Here is a 10721-nt window from a genome sequence, read left to right as displayed (position 1 = left end):
ACTCCGGTTATTTACGACTTTTATTTCATTTTATATTTGGTTTGTTAAATTAAATCCCAACACAAGAGTTTATTGCAGGTTTCAACTACTGAATAGACATTTTGTACACTCATTCACTCAACTAAATATAATTTTTATTTAAAATGCTTGTATACGATATAATTTAACTTGATCAGACGATGTTCTTTCTCCAAATGTTTTTTTTTCAAAATTAAGATAAACGGTTTATAAAATTGAATTAAATATTTCGTTCCCCTGAAGAGATCTTTTGTCGTGTTGAATCAATTTACTTGTGGACAAAAAAGAAAGTTTCCACCAAAACATGATAATTTTCGTAGTAGTAATTGTTCTCGTGAGACATTAACATGTCTTTCGGGTAAATCCATTCGTTCTACAGAGAATTATATGAGGCTCCGGTTTTATCAAGTGAATGTTATTGAGTAGTATTGAGTAATTTCCATGGAACAAATGACAATTTCAAGAGGAAACTACAATTTTCTGCCGACAACTGTGTTATTGGCAGAACTAAATAATTTCGAGGGGAAATTTTTTTTATAAACCTATGGAGTTCTCTCAGATCAAATGATTGTCGTACAATAGATTATATTTTTTCCTGCCAACAGTTCGAATTCTTCTAGGGATATTTCCGATGATCACGACAGAAATTAAATTTTTGTGAAAGATATTAAATTTCCTTCCATCAAGTTGGTTAATTTCCCTCAAGTAAATCTGCCCCACTCCATCAAATATTCTCACGCGGAACATGTAGTTTTTCGGCAGAATAAATTTTTCTTCCGCAAACCACATCAAGCCGTATTTACCTAATTCTTCAGACCTGGAGAATGTGCCTCGCAATCTGATCTCCGTCAATTCCTCTGGATTTACCGAGTACCACGAGAAAGGAGTGCAGCGGAAATTGGAGTGGGATCGATACAGTATACAATGTTTGTTCTGGCACGGTATTATCAGAGAGGTGAGGCCGCAAATATTGAGAATCGAGAGACGGATTATGTATGCGATGATTCTCGTACCAGCTGAAGCAACACGCTCCAAACTGTGGCACCGACTGCGGCCCAATACCAACTCGCCCCACGAGAGAGTGGGTTTCCATATCGTGCAGGTTTGTGTATCTCGTGTGGCTGCCACCCAACCCACAAGCAAAACCGATCGTCATTCGCTCAACCATTCTTTGGTTAAACAACACGAAACTGAAATTTCGGGACTGCCGAGGTGTGCGCGACACTAGTTGCACCAAGCTTTTCTGCAGTTCAACTAGAAAATTCAATTAGAAAATTTTGAGACGATACAAAATTTTTTTCAATTCATTTTTCGAATAAAAAAAGTTTATTTCGATCGAAACGAAGACTTTATTAAAAGGAAAAATCATTTTTTAAAAGGCGAAGATGACTAGTTCATCAATATTTAATTTTTCATGTTTATTTAATTTAACCATTCCATATAATTACAATATTTTCATTAAAACATAAGTTTATTAATAAAAAATATATATGTATCGTTTAAATGAATAAAAAACAATTAATAAAGAGTTTTATTTGCACATGAATCGTGAGAAATTGGTGGAGACCATCCCAAAAATGAAATTCACGCCGAAAAACTTTTATTTTCAATAAAATTTCAATCAATTAATTAATCAATGTTCATTAATCGGTAAAAATATTGTTTAAACGAATGAAGTTATTTTAAATGAAGTGTTTTCTCATCTAAAATGCGTCATTTTTCTCGCTGCAGCTGTCATCAACATCAAGATCTTAAAAAATCATTGGAGAACATTTAGATAATTAAATCGAAACCGAAACAGAGTGACAATATGTCGCTCCCCATCATCTCCACACTATCAGATACACTCCACTAGACACTGGCATCGCATTAGTCACATACGATTTTTACCACCAGGCGTGACGTGCACACGTTTATTCTATTTCCTACATTCGTTAATTCAAATCCCCCGTCCCCAGCTACCGCGTGTCATCCCCGTCGATCTGCTCCTCCAACCCCTTGGCACCTCTTTTCTCGGGCATTTTAAAACACACAGAGCAATGGCCGTCGCACAGGGTCACGTGGCGCCATAGGGGTGCACTGTGTTTAATGCATTCATCGGCCAAAATCGACTTGATCTCGCACACTCGGCGGGAAAAAAAATCGTGAAAAAAATGTAAAGTATAAGTGAGCGCTGTATTTCGGTTCGATATGGCCAGCGAGGTGTGCGGTGAATGCAGAGGGAAATTGGAAAATGAGTGACGGGTTGCGCAAATACCCGTGTAATTAATTCAAAAATTCTCGGCTCCACCAGACGAAATTTCCGAAATTTCTTTTCGCGTCGATACCAATTGACGGGCGATGATGAATATTCAAGCGACCGTTTGATGTTCATTAAACGTTGAATTAGCGGGTGTCTGTCTCACTTGAGGGCTCATTATCATAATGCGGAGAAAAAATGTATTAGCATTGAAATTCGGGGGCCGCTCGTCGTCATGGAAGACAATTGACTGAATGGTGGCTGCAATTTGCCGTGATTTCGGGGGTTTACCAGGGAATTTAGGGTATAATAGAGTATTTACGAATGTTTTATGTTAATTGTTGGAATAAAATACGAGGAAAATTTCTGGGTTTGGGTTATTAATTATAAAATTAAATTTGTATCTGATTAAATTGAATTAGAATTTTTAAATACAAAAACAGAAAACCAAGTGCCTGAAATTTGCATACAAAATTTCACTATAAATTCTTGTATAAAACAAATTTGATTGGCCGAATTATATTTCTTTTTTGATGTAGTAGTTTATAAATGAATGGAAATGAATAGTTTTTGCATTACTATATGACAAGAATATGTGCTCCACGTGAGAACATTTGAAGGAATGGAACAGTTTTACTTGTAGAAAATTAACCAACTTGACAAAAGGAAAGTTAACATTTTTCACAAAAATTAAATTTCTGTCGTGAACATCAGAAATATCCCTAGAAGAATTCAGTAGCGAAGTGGTAAAACGGTTCAAGTCGACTTATTTCCCAGTTGAGTTTTTCAGGAATATTTCGGACTCTAAGGGAGATAGCGAAATTTTTGTAATCACATTTGTTGTAGCTCTCAATTCGCTCTACAAAAAAGGTTATGACAAAAATTTTGCTATCTCCCGTAGATTCCGAGATATTCATTGAAAACTGTCAATAGTCAAAATTGACGTGTACCTTTTTACGACTTCGCTACTGAATTTAAATTGCTGGCCGGAAAAAATATAATCTATTGTACGACCATCATTTGATCTGAGAGAACTCCATAAGTTTATACCACAGAAAAAATACATTGACGAGGAAAGAATATTTTTTTCCCAAAGAAATAGTCCCCTCGAAATTATTTAGTTTTGCCAATAACACGGTTATCGGAAGAAAATTGTAGTTTTCTCTTGAAATTATCATTTGTCCATGGAAATTTTAAGTGTTTATTGGACAAAGATATACACTATTCAATAACATTCACTTGATAAAACCGGAGCCTCATATAATTCTCTGTAGAACGAATGTATTTACCCGAAAGACATGTAAATGTCTCACGAGAGCAATTACTACTACGAAAATGATCATATTTTGGTGGAAATTTTCTTTTTTGCCGACAAGTAAATTAATTCAACACGACAACAGATCTCTTCAGGGCAACATAATTTTTCTGTAGAACCAATTTTTTCTCTCAGTGCAAGAAAAATTCTAGTGCTGGCACTAAAAAATTTCTGGATCTCTGCATTTTTGCAATTGATCAGAATTTAAAACATTATTCAATCTAATGTGAATTACTTCAATGTAATCCTGGAACAGGTGCCTCAAAAGGTTCTATAAAAATAATATCTGTTTTCATTTCATATTCCATATTTACAATGGTCTAGGTTAATTTCAATAATAATGTTTAAAAAAAAACATAATTTCAAGGTGTCGATGAAATGAAACTGATGAAATGAAGGGGAAGATCGAATTCGCCGCACTATATTATAGTTATAGATATACGTAATATATATAGAAACCACTTTGAGTTCTATACCCCATTCTGGGGATATTTTATCGCTTGCCCTGAGTTACGGAGTTCCGCTCGTTAAGCCCAAGAAGTTTCTCCTCGGATTTTCCGAGGTGGATCGTCATAGGAAAACCGGCTATCTCTGTCGTTTAGTTCCTATGTCTTTGCCCGGTCTTGAAATTTAAATTGAGAAAGTATTTTACGAGCGTTGTGAGGAGTTTCACGGTGGCGTTGTCACATCTTGATGAACTTCCGGTAACGATTTCAGGGAGAAATTGTGAATGCAGTGGTTTTTTTCAGGGGAGATGATGGTCGCGGGAGATTGGAGGAGTTTTATTCAATAGGAGGACGAGAGGAAATGAAAATGATGATTTTATTCTTTTGTTGGGGAGGAGTGCAAGTGGAGTTTATTAAGAATGTTTCGGGTTTAGTGAGCGAAGATTAGAAATAAGCTTTGCTTCATTTCGGGAGGAGTCCTGAGACTAGGCGAATAGAACTTTTTTCATAGTAAATTTCATATTACTCAACACTTTAGTAAATTACACTGAACAAACTTTAGAATGAAGTTCATTAATAATAATTTATCTTCAAGCATCCAATGGAATTCTTTCTAAAAAAAACATGGGCAATATCTCGAATGAATGGAGAAAGTAAGGCATTTTCATGAAGCCCGCCTGACAAACAAAAGATAATTGAATATCATTCTATGAAACACGAATAAATGAATCATAATTGTCCAAATCATTTAGGTCAGAGGAAAATAGAATAATTCTACTTTCTTAATATTGCGTTTACTAAGGTTTTCTTCGAGCAAAGTTGATGAGAATTAATAGCTAGAATTATGAGATTATCTCACATTTTTGACGTTAAGGACAGGAGAATCTGAATGCAATATAGTGAAAATGATGATCGATTTTTTCACTTTGAACAAATAATATTAATATCCAAATACAAAATTTCTGATATGAATAAACAGAAGCTGTCACTCAATATTCCGAATGAAGTTTTAATTTTTAATTTGGTTGAAAACACGATATGACAATATTCTAAGCATGGAATTATATTGATGAGGTGAACAACAGATTAATTGAATTACCGTGTGAACTGATTAAAAATTGATAACAGTGTGGGCACGCACTTTTACCAGAGTATCAACAAACATTGAATTCCAGAAATTCACACTCTAAAGTGTCTTCTAGAAGGAATTGAATTGAATCAAATAAGGGACGGTGGGGCAAACTGAAACACGGGGCAAAATGAAACAACAAGAAAATCTTGTGATCTAAGGGAGATAGAACGATTTTCATGAAAACCTTTTTTGTAGAGAATTTTACAAGCTACAAAAAAGGTCCTTTTCAAAAATGTCCTATCTCCTTTAGATGACGAGATTTTCCCACTGTTTCATTTTGCCCCGTGTTTCATTTCGCCCCATGCTCCCCTAATTTTAAGAATGATTATAAAACAATAAATTGGAAAAAGGAATACCGAACCTGACAGAAAATGAGAATAACCTCTCCAAAATTGCCCAGCAACTCTCAAAAAAATGTGTCAAAACCTCAAAGAAATCAACGTTCCACAATATCTTCATATTCTCCAAGTTTTATACCCTCCCCGTTTGATGATGTATTTTCGCAATAAAATCAACCTTTACGATTGTACATATTCGCGTAAAAAAACCGGAAGTATCGTGTCCAGAGAGGGAGAAACGGGGCTTTAAAAAAAAGTGAACACAGCAGTAAAAATTTGATGGACGATAGCTGCTTGGAGATAAGACCCGTCAGACTGACAGCAAGTGCAGCCAATCGACTGGTGTGTGGGCGATGCGGTGAAAGCATCGGCGGAGATAAGGGACAGATAGTACAATGTCGGGTAGGTATTTTAGAATCACCGAGTTACGTGAATAATGGTGGCTTGATTGCTTCATGGCTCATGCCTGTTGGCTTATCCGGGGAAATCGGAATCGGGGGCATTAAACCGGTAGTGCTCTCACGTTGATTAGTTAATTGTGGAAGAATAAATGGGCAGGGGGTTGATAATTTTAGGGGTTGATGTGAAAGAAAATTAGGGGAATTGTTATTTCACCAAAAAATGTGTATTTGTAATTTTTCTTCACGATCTCCCCTGGATTTCTCAATGCAGAGGTACAAGAGTAGTGGGAGAGGCGGATGTATTTGTTAATTAACGTATGGTTAATGTTTAATTAGCGAGATAATGAGATTTTCCAAGTTTTTTCGAGGAATTTGAGGATTTGGGTCAGTTTAGCATTCGAATATTGAGATATTTATCATTAATGGGAGAAAAAAAAATTGAGGCGAGCAGGTCCCACCGAGATTTGAACTCGGATCGCTGGATTCAAAGTCCAGAGTGCTAACCATTACACCATGGGACCACGGATGCGAAAAATTTTCTGGGAAGTCATACACCAAGATCATGACAATTAAAACACTTTTGAACATTTAAATGCACTTTGCATATGGATATCAGATGAAAAATATGTTTTATAAAATTATTAAATTGTCGTAGAGCTTCAAACATGGATGACTAATGCAAAAACAATGTCTCATTTGCAAATTAGATGACAAAATTCCATTTTTTCATTGTTGAATAAATTAATGCTGATAGAATAATTCTGCTATTGTTAGAATTTCTATAATGACAAGAATTTTATGGTTTTTATAATACTGTCTATAATGAGAAATAATTATAACGATTCTACGTCATGTTCATGGTCATTAAAATAATTTTAAATCTTAGAAATTGTTGTTCATGTGAATATCTCGCGAAAAATGACTTACAAAATTATTTTAAAAATAATAGAACTTCAAAAATTCGTAGTAAATGTTACAAAAATTTAACTCATAGATTTCATGAATAATTCTTTTTTTTTGCTTCCGAATTAAAGTTTTGTAATCGATCAAATTGCAATTTAATCATTTAGATTCATGTCCATGGAATTTAGTCATTTTTCAGCCCTATCCATTCACATTAATTAAAATTTAATTTATATGTTAATGTTCAGAATTGTTAATTTTTTCAAAAATCGGTCGTCCCACTCCAATTAAGAAAAATGTTCTTAACTCACTGAATGAGGGCTTAAACAAATCGATTGGATGTGCCTTCAATCCAATTAGAAAATGGAGTCGATAGCAATAATCGACTTAGCTAGTTTTGGCCTATAAAATAATTTCGAAAAAAGTCTCTGATTATAATTATGAATTGATTAAAGAAGAAGTATAATTCAATTTTTTTTAATATACAATAAACGATATACGATAAACAAAATGACGTGCAAAATTCAAAAGTATATTTCTAATTTAACATAAAAAATAGCAAGACTATATGAATCCAGAAGGAATTTTCTCATTTGTCATTAAATATCATAATTCAATCTAATCTAAATATCACTCTCATCAATTAACAATTAAATGCGACAATATTCCTCGATAAAAAATAACATATGATACGAAATCATAGTGGGAAACAATTCCCGCAGTGTACCAGAAAAGCCTCCCCTACATGAGCAACCCCTAATTGAACGGAAGTCGGCAATAAATATAATGTTTCACCCATAGTAAGGGTGGATACAAAACTTTACAACACGGTCCTGAAAATTATACGAGTGTTACGAGTAGCATACACACGCGCGCCTGTAAAACGGAAGCGGATGTGCAATCAGTGTGCTGAAAACCTTCACGGCAATTCGAAAACTATTTATTTTATCGTGCCCATTGGATTTCGCACGGTGCTATATCATCCACAAGCCATAAAATTAAATTCACCGGAGTGAAGAAGTCATCAGGCCGAGGGGAATGGGGACAGGAATAAATATTTTGGATGAACGCGCTATTCATCGAATTAATTAACGTTTCAATTATTGAATTAAGTTAAATAAAGGAGTAGAAGCGAAGAGTGAAATTGCGCCGCGGGGCTGTTCAGGAGAGGAGGTTTTTGCTGAGGGTAAACAGCGAAATGAATCTCATTAGTCGTGCCCTGTTGCATACCAACGGAGACTGTCACTTTGATGTCAAACGACTATGTGGCCTCCAGGCATTTTCTAAAAGCCGGCTGTCATTATTATTATCGTCGATGGATATACATATTTATCCCCTTTCATTGTTGTTGTAGGTGAAAAAGAGGAATTAGTGAGTTTGAGATGATGAAATTCTTATCAATACATATTTATTACATATTAATACATAATTCTTATTAATTCATAATTAACGTCTTCGAGTAATATTTTTAATTCACTGAGAAATGATTTTTATCAATAAAAAATTGGAAAAAAAAATTTTAATAAATAAATTGGAATTTTTTTTTTAATTTTTAAAAATAATAAATTTTTAAATTTTTAAGCAATTTTTAAATAAATTTAAAAAATTATAAAAGCCTTTATAAATTCCCTCCACAAATGATTTTCTAAATTTTCTTGTGCTTTATTTCAAGAATTGACGAAGTCGTATGAAAATTTCCACTGCAGGTGTGAGAGGAGAGACGATTGTACCTTATCTCATCGCAATCCGTGAACTTTTGGATAAGACGAAATGACGTGGCTCAACGCCATTCACCGAGTTTAAAGCTTCCCCCCTATTTCCACAATTCCACTGTTCATAGCGATAGGATGGAAATGTTTGAATTCCTCCATAAACCCCGAGAAAACGAAGATTTACCCCTAATCTATATCTCCAGCATTAAGGAGTGTTCTTCCTTGATGCCAAGCATTACTGACAAAAATTTCAGAGGGGCCAGGGGGGAGGGTATTAAAATTTCCTGGCCGATTGGATGCCCAAACATTTTATCGAGTTTAATTTTAAGAGTGAACGCTTTAGGCATTAAATCTTAACAGCCTTCCTCGGTAATAAATAATATTATGCACACGGATGAGGATATTTTACCGACAGGGGCGGGAGGGGGAGGGGGTGGCTGGGAACAGTGGAAAAAATACCAAGTGCGCCCGCGGGGCAATTAAATAAAATGTGATACGCTTCGAGTTATGACTCGAATCTTTATAGTTTATGACGAAACGGCGTATTCCTTAAATCCAGGCATAAAGACGCGTACGTAGGGGAGTTGCGACGCTTTTCTGATACTTTTTTTTATGTTGGATGGTTGATTGCTGGGGTTAATGGAGATTTTGTTACTGGGTAGTTGAGCAATTGCTTTTTTGAGAATTTGAAATTGATTGGATCTGGAATTGATTGTCAATTGGAGACATATTTTTCGTTTTTTCGAAGTTTGGTTGGAGTTTTTGATACAGTCCTCGGAAATTTTTACCGTTTTACCGGTCCACTAAAATTTGAAGGAACTTCAAACGGTACCTTTTAGTCTAATTGTTCCATGAATTTTTGTAGAAATCAGGAAAACTTGGGAAAATATATTTATGTCGTTCGGCCCGAAAAAACCGCGATCTAACCGAGGGCCCAACGCCATAAAATATCGTATGCCACGCGGTGATAAAAGCATTATCTGACGAATGTGATTATAATCCTCGCCTTCGGCTCGGATTATAATGCCACATTCGCCAGGTAATAGGGGAGGTTGGGGTAAAATGGACACTTTTGACTTTTTTTAAAATGTAAATGACAGCTTGAAATGTTGATGAAATTCAATAATTTTTGTTTCGATGAAAAGAACATTTCTTTCCCTTTGTAATGAGCCTACACTGAGCTCAATTGATAAATTTGTTTCTGAGTTATGAATAATTTTAAAAAAGTCCAAAGTGTCCATTTTCCCCCATCCTCCCCTACTTTTATCGCCTAGTGACATAATATACTATTTTGAATTTTCCGTTAATTGGAACTAAATTAGAACGCGTTCGGTGAAAAATCATTATTCGTTACGAAAAAAAAAATACATAATATTGAGCAATTATTTACGTCCACTGGGATAATTTTTGATGAGATACAAGAGGGTAAATTTTACAGTTTCGCCACAAATTACCCTCGCGTTCAGTAAATTTTCCGGAGCCGATGGCGAAAAATTGACCATTTGTCTCGCACTTTTTTCCCGATACAGCACACTGATAGAACGGATTAGTTATTGTTAACGAATGGATTTTGGTTGTAGGTTAGGGTCTATTCGGTCCCACCAAATGCTCATTCGTTAATAGTTAACGAATGTATATTTGAGGAGCCTTGTTTGGCTTAAGTTTCGCCATTCAAGTGACCCATTCGTTAACTATTAACGAATATTCATTTGGTCATATTCAACTCTACCATTCGTTAATAGTTAACGAATCTCGTTTGGAATAAATGAATCATTCTATCAGTGCACTGTTAGAAAATTACTCTTGAAATTTCAAGTAAAAAGACTTGAAATTTTTAACAATCATTCATTCACACCAAATTTTCATGTATTTTGTTATTGAAAAATCAGGTGAATTCTGGAATATTCAACGGAATTGCAATTTTCAAATTTACATGAGGATAAAAATTATGAAACAATTTAAAAACTCAAACAACAAATTGCCTGAATTTTCAACCCACTGAAAATTTATTTGGATATGATGTTCAATTTCCGGAATGAATTTGAAAATTCTAAATATCATTGAACTATCGGTGCTAATCTTAACATGGAAAACCCAACCTAAATGAAACTCCCTGAACAATTCGATCTTAAATTTAATTCAAATTCACAACATTGAGAACTCAAGTGCAACTGTGGCCTAATTTTCAAAAAAAATCCATCAGTGAGAGTGAAAAAA

The 10721-nt window shown here is 34.7% G+C and overlaps 1 non-coding gene across 1 annotated transcript; it reads right to left on the bottom strand.

Moving 5' to 3' along the window:
• Positions 1-6338: 6338 nt before the first annotated feature.
• Trnaq-uug lies at positions 6339-6410 on the bottom strand. The gene has a single exon. It is a non-coding gene; the product is annotated as a tRNA-Gln (tRNA).
• Positions 6411-10721: the final 4311 nt, after the last annotated feature.

Source organism: Diachasma alloeum, unplaced genomic scaffold (genome assembly GCF_001412515.2).
Source record: "Diachasma alloeum isolate Michigan unplaced genomic scaffold, Dall2.0 Dall_scaffold_00276, whole genome shotgun sequence".
NCBI classification, from domain to species: Eukaryota; Metazoa; Arthropoda; class Insecta; order Hymenoptera; family Braconidae; genus Diachasma; species Diachasma alloeum.
The sequence above is the reverse complement of the archived record's forward strand: the minus strand, read 5'-3'. Positions and strand labels throughout refer to the sequence as shown.